Source organism: Haliaeetus albicilla, unplaced genomic scaffold (assembly GCF_947461875.1).
Source record: "Haliaeetus albicilla unplaced genomic scaffold, bHalAlb1.1 scaffold_39, whole genome shotgun sequence".
Lineage (NCBI taxonomy): Eukaryota > Metazoa > Chordata > Aves > Accipitriformes > Accipitridae > Haliaeetus > Haliaeetus albicilla.
In genome coordinates, this window is record NW_027212478.1 from 28,198 (window position 1) to 47,938 (window position 19,741).

Below are 19,741 nucleotides of genomic sequence, written 5' to 3' on the forward strand. Positions count from 1 at the left end.
GGACCCCGCCGTCCTCCTCGGGGCTTTCCCCGGGACCCGCCGGGCGACTGCGCAGCCCCGCCACGGGTCCGTCCCCCCCCTCCCGCGCACGTTCTCCCAGCCGCCCTGTGAGCCCCCCCCCCCGCGCGTACGTGCTCCCAGCCCCCCGTGAGCCCCCAGGGCTCGGACCGCGGCACAGGCGGCCCCCACCTCCCCCGGGCCACCCCCGCCTCCGACGTTCGCGGTCCGAGGGGCGGCCGGCCCCGCTCACCTTCTCCCGAGGGGCAGCCGCACCCCGGCCACCGCTCCGCTCCGCTCCTGCCTGGGCTCCCACCGGCCCTGCCCCGGCCCCTCCCCCGGCAGCCCCCCTGTCCAGGGAGGGGCCGTCCCCATCAGCCTCACTGCCCGCACCTGCGGCTCCTCCAGCCCCGGCCCGCAGTTGTGGTACCGAAATCCGGAATAAAACTCCTGAACACCAATGTGAAGTTAAGCAGCAGGCACTTCCTTGATTGAATGAAAGATGTCAAGAGTCATCTGATTGGGGAGGTGTTAACTGGGGTCAAAATACAGATTTTAATACCCATCTTATTTTAGTTCTAAGACTTGGCGATTGCCAGGTATCATCTTTTCCATTTACCCAGGTTCACCAGCGAGGCTACAAGGGAGATTTCTTCCAGAGAGAGGATAGAGTTATTAAGTCTAAAGTCCATGATTTGCTTTTCTCCTTCATGAAAAGGTGAGTGGATCATATATCATCACTAGTCACCCAAACAGTTAATCCTGAACTTTTCGCCTGTCCTTTAATACAGTCAACTCCAAGCTAAATTTTTTCCATTATTAAGAGGGGACCAAAGATCATGTAAAATATTATTATACTTTCTACAAATACATCCCCATCTTAGAGCTTTAGCTACTAGAGAAAGTCTTTGGAGTTTGGGGTCAGAGGAGCTGCAAGTATAAACCTTCATACAGCTCTGTTTAGGATGTGTGATTTTTCTCTGGTTGTCTAAACCAGTCTAAATTTCCATAGATGGTCCCGACTCTGGGTGGCTCTAACAAGGATCCTGGAACTCCAGTAAATTCTAGACATCGTTTTATATTTTAAATATGATCCCAGGTTCCTTTTTGCACTTGTCTCTATGGTTTTGGCAACTGACAGCCCCAAGGGGTGCTTGTACAAGTTTCTCCCGAAGGGCGATTAAATGAATTCTTTTGTCCATGAGGTGGATGGTTTGGTAATGTTATAATTCACAACGCTATAATTCCTTCTTTCAAATTAAAAAAAAAAATTGCCTTTTAAATCCATCCAATTTAATTGCTGAAATGATTCTCACTGTTCTACATCTTTTCTCAAGTTTTGGTTAAATTCAATGTCAGTATTCTCCACGGAACTAGATTTTCATCTGACTTTGGAATCGGAAGGCAGGCTGTTACTGAGGTTAAATTTTGTGTCTTTACAAAACTTTGAATCAATTACAAAACTAGATTTTTTTTTTAATCCAAATTACAAAAACGGTTATTATCAAGATTAATAGCTCAAACAATAATTGTTTCATTTTTTTTATCTCATGTTTAGAACCCCTCAAAAAAACCCACATAAACTCTCTAAACACACAAAAAGATTATTGCCCTCGACAATATTCCTAATAGCAACCCCAATATTATCAACTTTACACAGCTGTTTTCCCAAACAGATAACGTGAAACTTACTTATAGATTTTCAGTTTTAAAGGGCCAGTTTCTTTAGACCTCCAATTTCTTGTTGGTGATTTCTTTATTCTTGAATAATGAAGCCAAGGTTCTTCTCCCAGACCTTTACTGCTATAAGTGTTGTTAAAATGACTCGATACGGTCCTTTCCGCTTCTCAGTGATTTTATATATATTCAATCTCCTGGTCGGAAGGGATGCGCTGCTACGTCCAATTCTAAGGGTCCAGCTGTGGAGACATACTGACAAAGTTCTCGAAAAGAATTGCTTAAAGAAACACCTTTTAAAAACATATCTCCAAAGGCACTCAAGATACTCAGAACATAGGACTCTTGATATGGTCTTTCGTACAACATTTCATAATGACTTAAATTTTCTTTCTCTTCTGGCTATACTCTGATTCTTAATAGAGCCATGGGTAATGCTTTAACCCATGTGAGGAGGGAGGCTTCCTGACAAATTTTACTCGACTGTTGCTTAAGGGTATAGTTCATTCTCTCTCTCTCTTTTCTTTTTTCTCCCCCCCCCCCCCCCCACTTGCTTGTGGTCTATACGGGGTGTGATAGTCTCAATCTATAGATAATACTTTGCTCAACTTGTCTCATAATCTTTGCTATAAAATGAGGGCCATTGTCAGATGACATTCTTACACGCACCCCATATTTTGGTATTATCTCTTTGAGCAAGACTTTGACTACTTCCCTTGCTCTGTTGGTGCAACAAGGGAAAGCCTTGGGCCACCCAGTAAAGATATCAACTAAAACTAGGATATATCCTTCTTTTCAAGGCAATTCTATAAAATCAATTTGCTAATATTCTCCTAAAAAAATTTCCTTATTTAATAATCCCAAAGGTGATCTTATTACTGATTCAGGGATAATTTTATATATAAATTTCACATCCGCTTATAATTGTTTAAACAATCTTTGTCGTATTTTACTTTCTGTTCCCCAATATACTTTGTTATGTTCAGCTCGGCCAATTTCTCTTATTATTGTGGGTGGGACTGTTATTTGACCTGTCGGTGTTACAGCCTATCCTGTTTCATTTTGTTAGCCTGCAATCTAATAATTAATTCTTCATCTTTTTTGTTATAATTTGGAGTTTCTTTAGGCAATTTTATACTTTTCTCTGGAACTAGTGCTAGGATGCCTTTTTCTGCAGCCTCTTTAGCAGCTTTATCAGCCAGTCGGTTACCTGCGTTAGGACCGGTCTTACCTAACTGATGTGCTTTACAGTGCATTATCGTGACTGCTGTTGGTTTTTGAACGGTTTCTAACAATTTCGGTATTTGTTCTGCGTGCTGAATGGTGGTTCCTTGTGCAGATAACGGTCCTCTTTCTCTCCGTATCGCTCCATGTGCACGTACTACTCCAAAAGCATACTTTGAGTCTGTCCAAGTGTTGACTCGCTTTCCTTGACTTAGTTCCAGAGCTCGAATAAGAGCTATCAATTCGGCCTTTTGGGCAGATATCATCGAAGGCAAAGTTGGCAACGCAATTACCTCCTCGGTAGTTATTGTCTATCTTGATAAACCTTTTCCTTCACAGATGGAACCGCTTCCGTCGGCATATAGTTCCCAATCTGTTTCTTCTAGTGGCACATCTCAGAGATCCAGTCAGCTGGAGTAAACTCTTTCGATTGCCTGCAAGCAGTCACGTTCCAGTTCTCCTTTAACTTGATCGGTTGTTGAAAACGCAACAGGGTTAATGGTGGTAGTAGTTTTTAGGTAAACATCATCTTGTTCCAGCAACAACACCACTTGGTATTTCAGCATTCTGCTAGGGGATAACCAATGCCCCCCTTTCTGTTTTAGCACAACAGTTATCATATGGGAAACATATGGGAATCCTTTGTCCTCAGGTGAACTTATGAGCTTCCTGGATCAGTAGCACAGTTGCAGCGACGGCTCTCGGACGACCAGAGCATCCCAGACTCACGTTACCTAATCGCTTCGAGAAGTAGGCCAAAGCTCGCCCACTTGGCCCTAAATATTGGGCCAGGATACCCAGAGCTATACCTCTTCTTTCACAAGCAAAAAGTTCAAGTGTCTTTGTGAGATCTGGCAGGCCTAGGGCTGGCACCCCTATTACAGCCTGTTTCAATTCTTGGAAAGTAGCTTTCTCGGCATCGGTCCAATCCATTGTTTGAGGTTTTGAGCTGCTCCTATAAAGGTCAGGCCAGCAAGCCACAATTTATAATCTACAGGTGACACCACTCAACCATTCCCGGAAATGCTCGTCATTAATTTTTTTAGTCTTAGGTTCGGGGAGACGACAAATTGACTCTTTTCTCTCAGTTCCCAATTGTCTCTGTCCTTTTAGGATTTCAAAACTCATTTAAATAAGTTTCTTCTTTCTGGGTTATTTGGTTTTTTTCTTTTGACACTCGATATCCACTGATTCCCCAAAAGTTCAAAAAGTTAATAGGTAACTTTGTGCATTGTTCTTCCGTCTCAGCTACAATTAACAGATCATCCATATATTTCAGCAAGATTTCTTGATTATTTTTTTTCTTCCAAATCTCTAATTCTCGTGCCAATTGATTTCCAAAAATGGTAAGACTATTCTTAAAGCCTTGAGGCAAGACTGTCCACATATATTGTGTTTTTCTCCCAGTCTCAGGATTTTCCCATTCTAAAGCAAAAACCTCTTGACTATTGGGATCCAAGGGAATACGGAAAAAGGCATCTTTTTGGTGAACCATTCTTGTTTCTCCGTTAGGGTTGTTAACAAAGTATAAGGATTTGCCACTACCGGATTAATATCTTGTACTATTTGATTTATTGCTCTGAGGAGGTCTTGAACGAATCTATAATCATTTTCATTAGCCTTTTAACAGGCAAGATCGGGGTGTTATATCTGGATTCACATTCAATTAACAATTTGTATCTTAAAAATTTTTGTATTACCGTTACTAACCCTTTCTGACTTTCCGGTTTTAGGGGGTATTGTTTAATTCTTACCGGACTCGATCCTGGCTTTAAATCAATTCTCACAGGCTCTGCTCTTTTGGATTTACCAGGAACTTCCCCAGCCCAGACGACTGGAATTACAGCATTATTTGCTTCGATTCGTATGATCCTCTGCTTTCGCTGACCATCCTGTAACAACAAAGCCACTGCTTCGATATGTTTAGTTTCTGGAATTAGAATTTTAATCTCACCATTTTTAAATTTAATTTCTGTTTCCAATTTCTCAAGTAGGTCTCTCCCTAACAGGGGTTTAGGAGAATTTGGCAAATACAGAAACTGATGAGTGACCTACTGCTTTCCTAATTTCATCGTCAAAGGTTTAAAGCAGGGTCTAGTCTCTCGTTCACCTGTCGCACCAACCACACTAATTTCTTCGGAACCCAATTCCCCCTTTACGGTATTTAAAACTGAAAAGGTGGCTCCAGTGTCAACTAAAAATTCAATTTTATGTTCTCCCAGGTTAGCTGTAACCAGAGATTCTGCTGGGAGACTCCCCTCCAGTCCCCATCAGATACTTTCACTCAACTTTCCCAAGAAAGGGGGAACTTGCTGAGATTGTGCAGTTGAAATTGGGATCACTTGTGACCTTGTAGGTCTCAGGGGACATTCTCCTTTCCAGTGTCTTTCCTTTTTACAGTATGCACACTGATTCAGTCTCAGGGGCTGGTTTAATCCCACTGGTGACCCCAGTCCAGTTCCTCTCCCTCGTCCCATTCTTCGACCATGTCCCCTTCCTCGAGGAATAACTCCTCTGCCTCGTTCCACGCCAGCTCCTACTTCCAGAGCGCTACTAACCTTCATTCATTTTACTCTGTAATTCATCTCTATTGCTATATGCCACCCAAGCAACTTCTAATAATTTTCCCCAGTCTCGAGAATCTGCTCCGTGTAATTTTTTGTAATTTCCTTCCGATACCATCAAAGGATTGTCCTGTAAATGAAGGAGCCAATTGAGCTTTTCCTTCTTCAGACTCAGGATCCATATTAGTATATTTCCTAGCAGCATCTTTTAATCTGAATTGCCTTAGGCATAGCATTTCTGATTCCGAATAGAATCCATTTTTAATATTGATCCAGCAGTCTTCTCTGAGCCAAATTATTAGGATCTCATTTGGGATCAGTAGATGGAAAATTTTGTTCCTCTGTTCCCTATGTGAAATGTGTTCATCTGATTCGTGTCAATATAAACAATGCTAGGGCCGCATAATAAAATGTGACCCTGACTGTCTTTAACCATTTTGTTGGTCCTTGTATAACCGCAGGCCGGGAGGAGAAAAACGGTTTTGTTGTTAACTGCACAAGTGTTGAATAAGAGATCCTAAGGGAAAACTGAGGCATTTAGGTGTATAGTTAGCCTCAGAGATTGCAGTACTTAGGGTCTTGATGCGCCATTTTTGGTATGCATTTGTTGAGGGGGAGGTGTCTGTTGTGAACTTGTTTGGGTTCTGGTGACCCCAGCTGGTGCTGTGCAAGGTGTCGGCTGTTACACAGGATGTCTGCTGTCTGGTGTGAACAGTGGGGAGCCTGGTCAGAGATAAGTTTCTAGGAGAACTACTGCACCCACACAACCAGGAGATTGAGAAGGACACACCTAGTATGAATATGTAACAAATGTTAGATTATAAAAGAAGCTGTTTTGTTTTTCACGGCACGCGTCTTGGTAGAGCAGAGGCTCCCGGCGCGCCCAGTGCTGTTTGCTTGCCTTTATTCATTTAATAAATTGTTAACTTTGATTGGAATCCTGTTTGAGACTAAATTCATTTATCACACCTATAATACTCCAGAAGCCACTTGTGCTTCTACCTGGGTTTTAGCAACTCTCCGGATCATATCTCTTTCTGTACTATCAAAAAATATATTCATTATTACTTGTCTATCTTTCCAATCAGGATCCTGAGTCTGAATCATTGTTTCAAAAGCATGGGCTGTTTGATCAGGGTTTTCCCGATAGCTCCCAGCTGCTATTTTCCAATTATTTAAATCCACGATAGAAAAGGGTACTTTAATAGTTGCCACACCCTCAGTCCCAAGCGCCTGAGGAAGAGGAGCTTGAATAACTTTGCTCTGTTTAGCTCTTGTTCGCCCTGCAACAGGACTATTCATGGGCTCTCTTTCATCACTATTTCTGGGAGCAGTTCTAGGTGGGGCCCTTTGAGATCCAATTATCATTTCAGTATCATCCTCTCGTTCTTGCTCGTATAACTTTAAACATCTTTGCCCAATGCTACATGCAGAACAACATCTTTTGAGCTTATTATCACCTTTTTTGTTTTTCTCTTTTTCCAAAGATGGCACAAAAGGATCGCTGGGTGGCATATTAATTCCACAGTCCTTTGGCCACTCAGGATGATTCTTTAAGGTAAAGAACAAATCACAATACATAACTTCATCCCATTTCTGCTCACGTCTCAAAAATAACATAAGTTGTAACATGGTGTTATAATTTAGTGTCCCATTCACAGGCCACTTTTCCCCTTCATCAAGCTTATACAGAGGCCACCAATGATTACAATATTTAATCAAATCTTCTCTCCGCATGTTACCACCCGGCATGCCCCCCGGCTGTTTCCAGTGTTTTAAAACACACCGCAGAGGTGATTTTTTACGGAGTTCACTTGACTGTCCTGTTCCCATTATCAATACCTTCAGTATACAAAAATCAGAAAGTCAAATATCAGAGCCTAAGTCAAAATACCAAACAGAATCAATCAGAGATCTAAGGTCATATCGAGAATCAATAGTCAAATACCAAAGCCTTAATCAAATTACCGAGACCAAACCAAATGAGTATCTTTGCCTTCAACCAGCGAGACGAATACCCTTTACCAGAGGAGTACTTCTATCAGAATACCAGATTTTTAAGGATCCTTTTATATTTCTTCCTTGCTGACTTCTCTTAGTCGGGCTTACAGGTAAGAGTACCAGACCAGAATACCAGAACCAGCTTAATCAAAAGAATGCCTTTAAAGAAAAATCTTACCAGTGGCCTTGGCTTGTGAGCCCAGGGAACGGGGATCAAGGGTCTCCCCAAGAAATCTCAGTGCCGGCTGGAGGTCCTGCGATCCCACGTCCATCGAGTCTCAGAAGCCTCGTCCCATCTGGGTCACCAAAATGACACCGAAAAGCCGGTCGAAGAAACTCTCTAAGACTCGTTTTGGAGTTTTAGAAAGCAGGCATTCTTTATTGCAGCACTGGATGCACGGGGGATAGTTCCACGTAGCGTCCATACCACAGCTTTAGCACAAACAGGTTATATAGAATAAGTAATTGCATATTAATCGAATTAGTATACATATACATAAAAATGATCGCAACTGATTATCTCAGTACTGCCTACATCTGATCATGAGCAATGAAGGATCCCTTTGAGTCGAAGGGCTGCTTTTGCGACCACCGACCCATTGAAGTTCTTGCTGGCTGTCCTTGAAGTCTTTACTCTTGTCCTTGTTCTTTGATCTTGAAGCTTAATGCAGTTTCAGTCACATGTGGTCAGTTTCAGCATTGTTCTCATCTAGCGTACAGGAACATCACATCATGAGAGCAAAGAACTGCAAAACTTATGAAGATTTACTAGTCAATCACTTGACTACACTTTTGTAATTATCTCCCCAGTTACCCTTTGTCTCTTGTTTCAACCATAATGTTAATGCATGATCATTTATCAAATCTCACTTAGACAGTCATCTAGCAGCAAACCAGTTTTCATAGAAGGTACAAAATATTAAAAGCATAAAAGTTTGTTCAAACCACATGAAATGTATGGACATATGCTATCAAGTTCAGTTATACACATTCGATTTCCAAAGTTCTTCCCCAAAACTATTACTGGGAGTCGCTTATCTCGCACAGTTTCTATCGGGTTGAAGTTCCCCTGCTTCGAATTAAAGGTCCAGTGTTCTTTTCTTCTACAGCACATGCCCAAGGGGGCGGGGGGGTGGGGTAAGTCTTTTGGTCGTGAATTGAGTCGGTGGTCTGATCTGCCCCTGCTGCCTGTTATAAACGCTCGTGACAAATTGGAGGAGCCAATTTGTATTGACAAAAAAACCCCAAATTTATTAGCAAGCGATAAGAGAGCAAAACAGCGCTGGGCGGCCGGGGAGGCAATGCTCTGCCACAGGCCCGCAACTTTATGTTACCATTACATTCCTTATATACATTTCATGTACCCCCTTTCTTGTAAGTCTCCGCCTTGTCCTGCTTCTTCTTTCCTCACTTGTGCAGGTCTGTTTCTATGTAGATTCGGTAAATTTTCTCAAGGATGAGTATCCTTTGATTTAGAATGTCTTTTGATGTGGAAAAATACAGTCTTTGTTAATTGCAGCTGTTGTCCTTCCTCTCCTTATCTAGTAAGTTATAGCCATTGCTTTTCTCCCCCTTATCTAGTAAGTTATAGCCATTGCTTTCCTCCCCCCTTATCTAGTAAGTTATAGCCATTGCTTTCCTCCTGTGACCCGTGACCTTCACGCATCACTTAAGCAAGTTTTTGTTATTTACACAAGGCATATGTTAACTCTCAATATGTCTCTTCACCCTTCTCGATTTCATGAACAAAGTTAACCCGTTCATTACACTGCCTTTACCTTTCCTCCGGTTATCCAAGATTTTTGCTGACTTCGTGCCTATTAGCAATTTTTCAACTTCTCGGTGCCTCCTGGGGTAGGATGTTCCCTTCTTCTCAGTCTTTTCGTTCTCCTTCAGGGGCCCAGTTGTTAGCAAGGCATGCCTTGTACAGACAAAGGATCTCTTATTTCACAAGACCTCTTCTTAAGTAAATCCCTCCTTCAGTCCATCGCTTCTCTCTCAAGTCCATCCTCTTTTGTTACTGTGAAATATGTTCATCTGATTCGTGTCAATATAAACAATGCTAGGGCCGCATAATAAAATGTGACCCTCACTGTCTATGTAACCTTTAACCATTTTGTTGATCCTTGTATAACCGCAGGCCAGGAGGAGACAGATGATATGTACATAGTTCGTTCTCTTTTTGCCAACCCCAAACCGGTTTTGTTGTTAACTGTCCTGGAGGAGAACTGAGGCATTTGGATGTGTGTTTGGCCTCAGGGATTGCAGTGCTTGGGATCTTGATGGGCCATTCGTTGTATGCATTTGTCGAGGGGGAGGTGTCTGTTGTGAACTTGTTTGGGTTCTGGTGACCCCAGCTGGTGCTGTGCAAGGTGTCGGCTGTTATACAGGATGTCTGCTGTCTGGCGCGAACAGTGGGGAGCCTGGTCAGAGATAAGTTTCTAGGAGAACTACTGCACCCACACAACCAGGAGGTGGAGAGTCTTTTGGAAGGACACGCCTAGTATGAATATGTAACTAATGTTAGATTATAAATAAGCTGTTTTGTTTTTCACGGCGCTTGTCTTGGTAGAGCAGAAGCTCCCAGCGTGCCCAGCGCTGTTTGCTTGCCTTTATTCATTTAATAAATTGTTAACTTTGTTTGGAATCCTGTTTGGGACTAAATTCATTTCTAACAGTTACTCCTTTGGAATCCAGTAAGATGAAGGCTTGCTGGGCCTCTGCTGAGAGAAGCCTCTTGACTGAGGTAAGCACCATTGCAGCCCTTTGCTGCTCTTCTCGGGATCTGCTCCCTCCCTGTTTCGGCTTTTTTTTTTTTTTTTTTTTTTTTTTGTGTGGCAGGGGAGGGGCCACAGGGCCGGCTCCTGGGAGAAGCTGCTCGAAGCTGCCCCGGCTCGGAGCCGGACCCGCCTCTGGCCCAGGCGGAGCCCCTCAGCGATGGCGGTAGCGCCTCTGGGAGAAGAGATTTCAGAAGGGGAACGCCCCGTGAGGGAGTCGGGGGAGTGGGATGTGAGAGGAACCCCTCTGGGGATCCCGAGGTCAGGGAAGGAGGAGGAGCGGGGGAGGAGGGGATGCCCCCACAGCCCGCGGGGAGGCAGCAGGCTGTCCCCCCCAGCCCGTGGAGGGGAGCGGAAGTCCCCCAAAATGGCCGCGACTCCCACGCTGGAGCAGTCTTGACGGAAGGACTGCACCCTGCCTGTGGAAGGGACCCGCGCTGGAGGAATCTGTGAGGAACTGCAGCCCGCAGGAAGGACCCACGCCGGAGAAGTTGGGGAAGGGCTGTCTCCCACGGGAGGGACGGACCCCATGGCGGAGCAGGGGCCGAGCGCGGAGTCCTCCTCCCCCTGAGGAGGAAGGAGCGGCAGAGACAAGGGGTGAGGAACCGACCCCAGCCCCCGTCCCCGTCCCCTGTTCCCCTGCGCCGCCGGGGGGAGGAGGTGGAGAGAACGGGGAGTGGAGTTGAGGCGGGAAGGCGGGAGGGCTCCCCAGGGGGAAGCTGTTCTCAGGCTGGGTTTTGCTTCCTCATAGCCTTGGTGTGATTTGATGGGTAGCAGGTTACATTGATTTGGTTTCTTCCCCAGGTTGAGCCTGTCTTGTGACCGCAAGTGGGGAGTGATCCCTCCCTGTCCTTAAATTTGATGAACTTGATTTGAATTAAATTTGATTTGATTTGAAGTCAGGTATTCTGTTCTTCAGAGGTGGGGAGGAGATCTGACTGAAGGGTGCTAATTGTACTTTGTCAGTGGAGCTAGACTTACAGATGAGGATGGGTTCTCTGAATGACATGCAAGAGGCACCTGGTGACTCTTGGAAATAAATGTAAAAAGATCATCCATAGAAATATTTTGGCATTTGAATGTCTGCTGGGAAAAGTTGCAATTTCAGCAGAAAAGAAGTATGTTTTTTTGATGTGAGTCCTTCAGTGATATCTCAAATCTGTAATTTAAGCACTAAGAAACTCAACGATTAATATTGTATTGATTTGGTACTTTGTTTTCTGGTTAGTTCTTTGGCTTCAAATACAGCCACGCCAATACATGCTAAGCTATAAGTTAATGTGGAGAGGAGGGTTTTTACTGAGATGTGAAAACTCCCTGTTCTGTAACCAAATCTTTTTATGGGAAGCATTGTGGTCTTGGACTTGGAATGAGCTGCAAGTTAGTGCTTATTTCCACTTGGAGCTTTGTTTTGGGTTTTCAGGCTTAATCCCAAACGGGTGGTGATGCAAAGGTAAAAAGTTCAGAGAGCATCTTTGTTTTGCAGACTGCTGAGAGGCTGGACAGTAGGCCTATGAATGTATTTTGCTGACTGTCTGGTTTTGCAGGGTCTAAATGTCAGAACTGCTTGTGGAACACCATTATCAGTGGGCTGACCGGCATCCTCAAGGAAAGGCCAAAGCCGACCATCATCGGTGACCCTAGACCTCCTGAAGAAAGCTTAGCGGATGAACTACCAGCAGTGGACAGTCCTGAGGCATTGGTGAAAACATCTTTCAGGTCTGGCGGATATGAGCTTACTTTGTTTATCCTTGAGAGGATATGTTTTTAAGATTAAGTCTGCAGTGTGGGTTTGGTGGGAGAAATCAGTCCCGAAGGGTTCCGCAATGCTGCGTATCTGTACTGAACAACAGTGAAAAAAGAAGTCCATAAATAATACTGGCTGGACTTGTCCTTTACTTCTCCGACCTCATTAGCCTTCCTAAAAGATGAAGAACTAGACAGATATAAAGTCTGTACCTAGTCAAAATGGTCAGGAAAGACAGCTCCTTCTAGGAAGATGTCTTTGAAGGTTGGCACTGTTTCTTCTGAAAGTGGTTTAGTGATGAAGACTTGCACTTTAGGTCAGATGATGTGCTTTATTGATGCGAGGGAGAGCTAACCCTTTTCCTGTTGATGTGATGTCTTGAGAACTGTCTAGCATTAACTTATTTTGCCAAGGAGAAGGATTCTGGCCAGGGTCTTGCAAGCAAGCGGTTGCTGCTGTTGTAAAGTGTGTGATAGACCTATTGCTGGGTTTTCCTACCTCTTATTTAATCATGTGGACGTACCGTTGTCCGATGTTTCTTGGAGGCATGTTTTCTGAAAATGATTTTCTCAAAGTGAGGTAAACCGGAGAAGCCGAGTGATCTTTGACCAAAATGTGAAAATCGGCGTGCCCAGCAAAAGCGGAGTGAGTGGCAGAATTTATTTTTTCCAAGTGTTTTTCGAGCCTTTTTGTGGTCGTTGTTGAAAACCTATGCTCTTCTTTTCTTTTATCGTAAACATACATGTGTGCAAGCATGAAATGTTTTTTGCTTTGGATAAATTTCTCTTGACTACAGTGATTTTGATTATACCTCAGTCTGTCAAACTTATTTCAGTCTTGGTATAATTGTGATTTTGAAGGCACTGAAGTTCAAGTCATTGTATTAGGTGGTAATTTCAGATATCTTGTTTATACTGCTTGACATTTAAAAACATGTTACCACAAAGTGAGTTTGTCAGTCTATATAAATGAATCCTGTAATTCCATGGGGCATTTTCATCCTTTAATATTCCCATTGAAATGATTCAGGACAAGTGTTTCAGAACCTTTTATGGTTTTATGGTGAGCCGTGGTATTGAATGGCTTTTAAACGCTTTGTGTCTCTGGTATTTCAAATGTGTAATTTCAAGAGATCTAACTCTTTTTCAGCTTTCACTTCTCATACCAGATTCTGGGTATCTGCAGTCCTTAGGTTGCCATCATCACGATAATTTCAACCTTTTTATATGCCAAAATAATGTCAGAGCATTTCAAGTGGCATGATTTGATCATGTGAGTAGGGGTGACTCTTGGAAGAAGTGAGCTTGTATATAGCATGAAGGGTTGGAAAATGTAATTAAGCAAAATAGTTTTGCTCATGCAGTTTAAATGGCTTTATAAACATTACCAAACCTTTGTATTTCACCAGTAGAGCAATTACTGTACAGTGTGGCGTTTTTGGAGGCTTTTATAGATGGGAATCCAAACAAATTGTTGTTACAAAGTAAATTTTAACTGTCTAATTTCATAAAGAAAGGAAGCCCCATGTGCGCTTGAGCTGTGCAAGGGAGTAGAAGAGAAGAGGGTACGTTGCAATTACTGTCTAAAGACACGAGAAAATAAAAACACTGTGGTGTTTTGATTGAGTTTGGGATCTCTGTTGATATTATGGTGCAAACTGGGGCTTAGGAGGCAGTAGCATCTTTTGTATGATGGGCTGCATGTTTGATTCATCAAGGTCTTCTGTGGGTGGTGATCTTCAAGTGCTTCCGTGACAGAGTTTGCCTGGTGTGTCTGAGGGTAAGTGATTGCCTGGCAAGCATGGGCTTTCCTTGTTTCTTGTTTACTAGATGCTAGTGGAAGATCTTGCTACCCTGTTGCCTTTTGGGGACTGAAATGTGCTTTCCAAGTTGTCCAGTTCAGCATGTCCTAATTGGGAATCTGGTGGCTGAATCTCAGGGGGTGCGTGGGGCCACGTTGGGCTTGCATGAACTGGTTTTACAGAGAGAAAAACCAGGCCTTGCTTTCGAACGTGAGTGCTACGAACTGTAAAATGCAGCGACTCCCTTACTAGTTGTGATTCACTGCTGTTGGAGCAGTGTATGGCGAAACTATCCCTTCCACGCACAGCTAGAGAGAGAATGCCTCTCCAGTGTCAAATGAGTGACGCTTGCTTGTGATTGCATATCTTTTGATGTGAATACATACAAGCAGCATGAAATCCCAGCTGCCACCTCTTGTATTAGATCTTGTTTTCTACTGTGCGGTACTTACTGTTCTGTAGCTTGGAAAATCAGGAGGAGATCTATGTTTGATTTTGTTCCGCTTCCAGATATGAGCTTGAAACGCATTTAAACCTTATGGAAGGAGGAATGTGACTATTTCACTCATTTCGGTTGTACTTTTCCTGTGGTAATAATCCATCTGTAAGATGTAAAGCAAAACCCAAATGAAACCAACCCCCTCTCTATACCTGGCATAAGTCTAGTGCGTGATCCCTCCCTAATGAAAAAGTGTTCTGATGGGTCTTGATTGTCTTATACAATTATTTTACTATCTCTTTTCTGAAGATACCAAGAACCAGCACCAGATTGGTCTAAACAAGGCTGATTACCTTTCTAAAGAGAGAGTTGAAAGAGTTTGTAGTATCATCTTGTTTGGAATATTGCAGTGAGCGAGCAGTTGTAAGTAATTTTGTGTCTTGACTAGTTCTGCTACTCCAGTGCTTAAAATGTAGATTTAAAATCCATTCTCACTGGCATTTAGTCTATTTGCCTAGTAAAGGCAGGGGAGGCCCCAACTTGAATTACATTTGAAAATACAGTGGGATATGGAGAATGGTGGATTATCCCCTTTTGACAAGGGAAAAAAGTATCATGAGACACATAGAAGTGATGAGCTTCTTGGCCCACACTTTATGCAACAAACCCGATATATCGGCTGTCTTTCTTTGCACCAAGATGCAAGTTCACAATTACAGGGGCTGTGATCCCTTTCTTTTTGAATAGCTGTGCGTGGATCAGCATCCATGTACGTACAATCGTTGGCAGTGGCTGCGGACTGATGCCAGTGTGGAATATTAGGTGGTGGGCGTACGGCCTTGGCAGGGCTGCGTGATCTGGCTGTTGGCTGGAGATGTCAGCGGTTGCTGACACTGAAGCCTGTAACTCAGAAGCTCTCTTCACGGATCTGCTTTTTGATCTGCTTGGTCCCTGTAAAGAGTAGTGGTGCTATTGGTCTTGGTAAGAATTAACAGTGGTAATTACTGAGCTCTTTGGGAGACTGTGTAGTAACTTTACAGCCTGCTTTAGCTTCTGTGTGCTGCTGCCTGGCAGCGCTACCCAAGCAGGCGTTTTGATAATGCTGGGCTGGCACCCAGCAGAGGGAGCAGAGAAATGAGGGACAGTTTGGGTGCTGTTCTCCCAATACCACCTAAAGTTTGTGGAAGTGCTTTATATTTGAGGACAGGAGAGAAACTGCTGCGTTTGTTCCCAGACTGCTGCCTGGAGTGAAGCAAGTCACCAGGGTGGCACTGTTCCAGCTGAAAACTCGATGTGTCCAAGACGTCATCATTTCTGCTAGAGTTGTTTGGTTTTGATGTACGGGAGAGACGGGCTGTTCTTTTGAGTCTGAAGACCTGTGACACTGGATTGGGGTATATGACTGTGGTGGTGCTTATGGGATGTAATGGCTGTGCTGGATCTTGTGGCAGGAGAGATCCCATGGTACAAGGTGACAGTGACATCCAGGGAGGAGTGGAGATGCTTGTCTGAGACAAAATGTTCAGTGCAACCTGCCATCCTGGTCCAGGGCCTGTGTGACAGCTGAAGTTGGTCTGGAATCGTGGAGTAGTCCAGCTGGCTCCATCTAGCACATGGGGGCTTGGGGCAGCAGTGATTCCAAAGTGATCAGCCAGGGTAGCAGGCAGCTGAACAGTCAGCAGGTGAGGCAAAGACCCTCTGTCCTGTACCAGACAAGCCTTACGGGATACCTGTGTAGCTATACTGAACTAGGAAGTGATATATATCTGTTACTGAGGCCATATGTCCTGGGAACCAGAAAGGCAGACTGAGTTCCTTCAAGGTCAGAGTGTTTTTAAGCTCAAGGCTTGCATGGGTTCTTAATTGCTGTCACCTTTCAAAATACTTTTAGCTTGAGACTGGTAACACCCCTGCTTACCTTAATAGCTGCTTTTCCTGTGTCAGCTGCAAAGTTTCTTTATCTTTCCAAGGATGGTTTGCTTTGCTTTCCTTATCTGGTTCTGTTCTGCTTTGGGAGTCTTAAAATCACCCTGGCAGCTAATCTTCCTGTATTTCGGGTTCGGTTGTGAGTGATGTAAACTGTTGCTCGTGCCAGCGACTGGCCATTTGATCGACAGGATAGAGAGGATCCTGCAGCGCTCCAAATGCGAAAACTTCAGTCACAGCAGCACGTGCTGGGAGTCAGCCCACGAGGCTCAATCATGTGGGTCAAGGTGGCATCAGTGGGAATAAGGGGTATGAGCCAGCCTTCACCCTACCTTGCTTGAGTCCTAGCAAGAGCGCATCTCTAGTGACCTGGTGGAGAGGGACCTACAGGACTCCTTGAGCACCTCTCACGTTTTGACACTCTCTGGGCAGCACCGAAGCTTGGCTGTAGCTACCTAAGGTAGTATGTGAGGTCTGAAAATCAGAGAGGGAGGTGATGCTATGCGGGAGAGCTGTGAGCATGACCGCAGAAGAACAAGAGTTGAGGGCTAGTCATGGGGTAGAATAAAGCCCGCCTTCCCTGCCAGGTCTCAGTATTTGTTTATTGCCTTTTTCATTTGGATTTTCTTCTTGTTTTTTTTAAAGAACACGCAAAAATGATAGATCAATCTCACTTGCCCTAACTTGTTTAAAAAAAAAAAAAAAAAAAGACATTTTCTCATTGTTTTTTGTACCCATCTACTGCAGATTCAGGTCTCGCTAAACATTAAAATGTAAGTAGTCTCTCTGAAAACCACCCTTCTCAACATCTTTCTCAATCCAGACTTGTTATAAGGCACTTCACTTGCATTAAACTTAAATTCATCGGTGTTGTATTCAAACCTGTTGCTTCTTCCTGTTATTTATTGGTAGTCCTTATGACGAATAAGAAGGGAAAAGTGTTCTGTTCATGAAGGAAATGGCTCCCATATCGTTTGTCTGTCTTGTCTCTTCTTTTAATTGTGCCTCCCTTCTAGGTGCATGTCATGCTTTGTGAGAGCTGTGCACTATTTTCTTGGTAGATTGAGACTTATGAGTCAGAGGGGGAATGATCAGAGGAGAAAGATTTATCCCAGTTACTGTTCAAAGGCTGCATTCCCTCTCTCTTTGGGTATATGCACAGGGGTGCAGGAGGAAGGTGTTTTTTCAGGCGGTTGAAAGAGAAATGGACTTCTCTGTCTTTTGGGTTGGGGGTTTTTTTTTGGTGTCCCAGTCTTCTTGTTCTTCATAGGATAGATGTATTATTGATGACAAGCAAAGCCAGAGATTCTGTCCCTGTAAATATCAGACACATGAAAAGACCCAAGTTGAGAAATTCAGATGGACTGTGGAGGCATGGAGGCAGCAGTGTTTTGGGATTACCATATTCCCCAGTGGATATCTGCAAGTGTTGCAAAAGAAAGAAACAACACAGAGAAAATGTAGGATGTGACTGATGCGCCATTATCCCATGGGCTGCCAAGCAGAGACAGTCTGTGACTTCTGTGTCCAGAGGGACTGTTTATTAAGGAGAAAATGTACAATTGTTTTGTGTATCCTTCAAGTGGCTTGGATTATGCGGCTTTGCATACTCACAGCAGCATAATTCCTCTGGGAATGTCCACCCAAGGAGAACCGATGTGGATGTGCAGAGCTCTGAGGTGTCCTGGGAGTTGTGGAGTGGCAGGGCTGCAAGGCAGCAGGAGCATTTCTTGGCTCCCGCATAATGCAGAGGCTGCATGCAGAGACATAATAGCAAATTATAGATCTTTGTGGGTCCCAAGCAGTGTGAAAAATCTGCCCGTTGTCCTTTTAGGCAGTAGTGGGGTGGAGGAAGAGATCTCCATAGCCATACCTGGTCTATGGGTTTTTTCCATGTGGGCTATGAAAGGATATGCCTTGGCATTTTTGAAATCAGCATTTTCTGCTTGTGTGTTTTTCCATCCAGCCTGAATTTTCAGTGATATTAAAGCATCTTTTTACCTTCCCTGGTAATGGAAAAGAGTCTACACTGGCACATATTGCATTGTACCCACCTCAGGAACATTGCGCTCGGTGAAAGACCTGTGATGTAAATGAGCATCAGACTGGTGGATTTACAGGCGAGGGATGTTTTGGAGTTGCACATACAACTGGACTGCTGTAAAACTTAGAGATGTTTTAAAACTAAAAAAGTGTTTTTAAAACCGGAAATCAGTTGTTTGTTTTGAGTGGGCCCATCTTTAGAGATGGAAATATTGAGTAGAGTGTAAAACAGTTGGAATTACAGAAATGAAGGATCTCACCCAACTGGCTTACCAGTGGTGGAGATGTAAGGATAAAAATGAAACAAATTGCAGATTAACCTCTTAACACTTTGTTGTACGTGTGACAGACAAATCGCTGATCTACCTGGGCTGATTCCCATTTCTCTATGATTCATGTACAAAACCTCACACTCTGCAGAGTGCGTGAAAGATGGTCAGCCTTTCAAGCCGTATCACTGTGTAAGCTTTGTATTAATCACAGAGCAATAACTTGAAATAACATTCAGGGTAGGTGAAAACAGCATTGGACTCTGGCCTTTCTGTTGTCATCTTCACCTCTGGAAAGAAACTAAAACTATAAGGTGTGTTGCAGTGAAGCTTACAACTTGCAGTTGAGTGAGTAGGTGTATCCTTGTTTTCTCATGTTGAGATATGTTTCTTCAGCTATGACATAAATAACCGATCATTTGAAATGAACACATGCATATGTATTTTATAATCTGAGGTATGTAGTTACAGGACAGTAAGTTCCATGCTGGTGGATAGCAGTGTAAAGATAATATACAGCAGGTTTTTCCAATAGCTCAGCTAACTTTATGACTAGAAAACTTGCTTCCAACAATTACGAACTGAGATTCAGAAAAAAAAAGCCATCAATACAGTGTGAAGTATTTTCAATGCTAAACTGTGTGCATGTGTTTTTCCTTTGGAGGCAGGGCTACAAACCATGCAGAAACACACAAGCATACTTGAAGAGCTGCTGACATTTACTACTCCCTGGTAATTTCTTCTGGAGAAACAAACAAATCCCCCATCAAGCCAAAACACACCCTAAGGGGCAATACACTTGTATTTGTGAAGTATGTCCAAGTGGAGAAGGACTGTTAAGTACTCAGCTCAAAGGAGTCCTCTTAGCTGCAGATTTTTGAAAACAGTTAATAAAAGCGGCAGCTCTTGCTCTTGAGAAGAGTACTGTCCAGTTTCAGAAGGCAAATCCTCTTCCGCTTTCTCCCTTCTCACCCAGTAAATTCACTGTATCGCGTGCATCTTAGTCCTGTGTTTGTCTACGCTGTGGATAGAGGATGCAGCACCCATCCTGGATGCACCAAATGAGACTGTTTTACCCACCTCGTTAGCCTTTGCACAGGCATTGTCTCAGGAATGCCAGATTCTGTATGTGCGGGTACCTGTGGGAATCCTATGTATACCTAAGGGTTGACCAGTTGATGTTGCCAATGAGACGGTGTCCTGGGTTCAGCTGGGATAGAGTTAATTTTTTTTTACAGGAACCTGGGAGGTGGGGGGCATAGCCGGGGCAGCTGAC

The 19,741-nt window shown here is 43.7% G+C and overlaps 1 long non-coding RNA gene across 2 annotated transcripts in view; it reads left to right on the top strand.

The window, feature by feature from the left end:
- Positions 1 to 531: 531 nt before the first annotated feature.
- Positions 532 to 19,741, top strand: part of LOC138684193 (uncharacterized) — a 49,869-nt gene continuing 30,659 nt past the window's right edge. For both annotated transcript variants that reach the window (XR_011323568.1, XR_011323569.1), the window contains exons 1-2: positions 532 to 715; positions 1,010 to 1,054. This is a non-coding gene — a long non-coding RNA (uncharacterized lncRNA). The remainder of the gene's footprint in view (positions 716 to 1,009; positions 1,055 to 19,741) is intronic.